This window comes from Lytechinus variegatus, chromosome 8 (genome assembly GCF_018143015.1).
Source record: "Lytechinus variegatus isolate NC3 chromosome 8, Lvar_3.0, whole genome shotgun sequence".
Lineage (NCBI taxonomy): Eukaryota > Metazoa > Echinodermata > Echinoidea > Temnopleuroida > Toxopneustidae > Lytechinus > Lytechinus variegatus.
In genome coordinates this window covers 42,393,356-42,396,880 of record NC_054747.1, presented here as the reverse complement: position 1 = coordinate 42,396,880, position 3,525 = coordinate 42,393,356, and the positions used below count along the sequence as shown (strand labels likewise).

Below are 3,525 nucleotides of genomic sequence, written 5' to 3'. Positions count from 1 at the left end.
TGCATTGAATCATTTGTAAGCCAGTCAGTAATCAGCTGACCAATAGTGTGCACCCTTGCATTTAATGATTTAATGTAAACTATATTTCGCACGTTTAAGAAACAAAAACTTTAATTGTATAAACTTATCCTCTCATGAAGACGATTAAACCAAAGTCCACTAGTGTTTCACTCTTAAACAAAATACTAAAGCAGTTTCCAGCTCAGTTACTTATCAAAACCTGCACATGAATATAAATACTTAACACAAGACCACATATAATATTTCCATCATATAGACTGGTAGATAGAAATATTAGGACACTATACCAATGTTTACTATCGCTAAAGCATTTTCCCAACTGGGTTTCAACTAGGACCAACAAACCTCTTTTGTCCATGAATTTAGAATATATATCTACATAAACAAAAATGTTACTTCCCAAAGTTCAGTTTAATTCCTCAACTTGATAACATTACATGATATTTAGTCAGAATCCTTTTTAAAAAAATCAAACTCTGCAGGTCCAAAAATTCTCAACATAAATAATTATTATTCGTTACAATTTTGTGGCATCCATGGTCCACCCATAAATATTTGTGAACAAGTGTGACTTGTGAAAATGCTAAAAGATAAAATAATTCGAGAAAAAATCATAAGTATTCAAAGAGGATTTCAGTAGTGGGATAGAGGGTGCTTAAAATCTTAACTGCTGGTTTGAGAAATGTATGTTTATAATCAGCTAAACATCAAGACAAAATTTGGAGTGTCCTTGAATTTTAATCGAATTCAAAATTGACCATTATGTGCGATGCTGTCACTGATTGGGCTATTCTTGGGTAATGATATATCTAGTCACTTATGTCACCATTCATTGCCTGCCATATACTAACATGTTTAAATGAACTTTTTTCCACATTTGGGGGATATAAAAAATGAATTAATCTATTTAAAAATTTCATTATTATTTCAACAAATTTTAATACTAATTTTTGTGGGCAAAAGCAGTCTATAGTTTTTTTTTTTTAATATTTTCCTAAACTGCTGATATAAGAGCTTGTAACATACATGCATATAGATTTTTGGCAAAATATTTGAATATCATTTGAAAATCAAATACCACCACTGAACTATATATACATTAGATTTAAGCTCTAAATTACTTTGGTGTCTACTGTCACATGAAATAAAACAGACGTGTATGCCACTATGCCTTAACTTCAATGTAGCAAATGTTTCCTAAACTGTTGCAGCTAGTCCATAAAATACAAAAACTGTTCATAGATAATTTTGAATTTTATTGAAAGGAATGACATTAAAGATAAGATTGAATTTTAAATTTTGAGTTTTAAAATTAAAGTATGTGCATTAGTAAATTTTACAAGTGTCCCTAAATCCGCTTACCATTTATTCAGGGATCATACTTTAGTAATAATGAGATTTATGTGAAGGGAGAATAAAAAGATAAAAATGAGCATGAAAGTTTGAAGGAAATTTCGACAAGGAATGAGAAGTACATGTATTAAAGGGCACTTTGAAAAATAAGAACACGACATGTATACAAATCTCAAATTGGCAACTTGGTTTCTCAATGTTAAAAATTTACCGCTACCTGGACAATACAACATGCATGCTGTGTTCCAAAATTACTTTAATTTCTCTGAATCACCTTACTGAAATAAACTTCTAAAAAAAGTTTTGAAATCTCATTTTGTTCAACTATATTGATCTGGCTCTAAAGGCCTGGTCACACCGCCCGAGCGTTGTTGGAGCGGTCGTGGAGCGGAGAGAAAAAATCATCACTGCTCGCTACCGTTCACCATTTTCGATTTCGATTGTTTTCTTTTTTTGTTTTCAATTTTTCCCCAATTTTGTGAGCGAAATTCGACCCTCTCCCCCTACCGCTCAACAACCGCTCCAACAACGCTCGGGCGGTGTGACCAGGCCTATACACGTATGTCGGGTAAGATCACAAGTCAAAAGCTGAAAAACCTGCAATATGTCTGAAGTTTCATAAATCATCTACGGTTTGGAAATCCGAGTTTGATTATTGCTCTCTTATCCCAGCAATAATCCATGCATGTTTGATTCTAATTAAGATTGTGAACATTTTTTATAACTTTTTTCTATGATTATATCTTATACAAGTGCAGTGCTTTGAAACATGGGAAATATTGAATAGATGCAAAATGGCTTACATTTCAGCCACGCAGCTGAGAGACAAAATGACATTACGCCAAACAAAAGAACCTGTTCTTAATCTCTTCTCCATGACTACCAGATTTCATGCCACACTTTGAAATATTGTTCTTTGGCATACTCATAAAAAAGTAGGGTATGGGTAAAAAAAAGTATTTCCGCTGTTACCAAGCATGTCAATTATTATACTAACACGCAAGAGTAAATATCAAACTCAAATAAAAAAAACAATATTTGTATCATAAATAGCATATAAAAGTGAAGTACATCTCGAGACATGACACTTTAATAGTTATTTAATAAAACTGCATGTTAGATGAAGGGGGGGGGGGGTGTCCAAGACTTCATCATAATGACATGACAAACATGTACATGTACAGTATGTACTTGCCAATTCATTCTTTTAACAATTAAAAACAAAAACATTCTTAGAAGTCATGAAAGGAAAATATCACTAAGGGTAGTTATTTCAATAGAGCTCGGCCATTACTTTGTAGAATGTGCTTTACCAAGAGATTGATTATTTTTTAACACATTCACTAATGTTATGCTTTGCGTCTAGGAATACGCTGAGAACTGAACGGCAGTTTCTTTCCTGGTTTTCAAACAATCCTTTGACGGTCTGCCAGCACCAATGCGGTTTCTGCCACCACCAACCATCTTTCTCCTAGATCATGCAGTTGGCTGAACACCAATCGTCTGCATACTGACTAGAGATTTTTTTTTCTTGCCAAGAGCAACTGCCACCCCAGAGTAAGGCCCCCATTCCACAGAATGGAGACCATTGAAAGACCACTGAACCGGGCCACTGAAAGACATAATATTGTTGAGGTCTTACAGCGGTCTTGTTCTCTATGGAATGGGGGTTCAAGCATGGAAGCTAACCCAGTATTCGTTCCAGAATTTAGTTTCAGAAGTTTCTTGGTAAATGTATGTACTGGTCCTCTAAGGAATTCTTAGTCTCCTATGTAGCTTTGCTGTAAAGCAAGAAATCCCTTGTTTAGCTCATTGAGTATTGGGTCACTTCCGTTCTCAGCACTTCATTTTGATGTGCAACCGCGTGTATCAAATTGGTTTTGAAGAGAGCATTGCAAGTGTAAACTTGCTAGCCATGGATTCGTAACAGCATCGTGTCCATTGTCTGAAATCTCAACATCTGTGCAGACAGCTCCTTCATTTCTGTTTTCCCCATTGTTCATCGAGTTTATGCTGTGTTCATCAATACCATCATTTTCATAAGTTGTATTGCTTATGGACTCCATTATCAAGTTGGTTTCTGCTTGTTTTGGTCCACTTTGATGGTTCAAAGAGATAAACCATTCATCTGGGGCATTTGCACGGCCTGTG

The 3,525-nt window shown here is 34.8% G+C and overlaps 2 long non-coding RNA genes across 2 annotated transcripts; one reads left to right on the top strand and one right to left on the bottom strand.

Annotated features, from left to right (window-relative positions):
- Positions 1–796: 796 nt before the first annotated feature.
- On the bottom strand, positions 797–2,972 carry LOC121420542. Its single transcript, XR_005970780.1, has 2 exons — positions 2,230–2,972; positions 797–1,722 (listed from the first exon to the last, which is right to left on the bottom strand). It is a non-coding gene; the product is annotated as an uncharacterized LOC121420542 (long non-coding RNA).
- On the top strand, positions 1,639–2,029 carry LOC121420541. Its single transcript, XR_005970779.1, has 2 exons — positions 1,639–1,725; positions 1,948–2,029. It is a non-coding gene; the product is annotated as an uncharacterized LOC121420541 (long non-coding RNA).
- Positions 2,973–3,525: the final 553 nt, after the last annotated feature.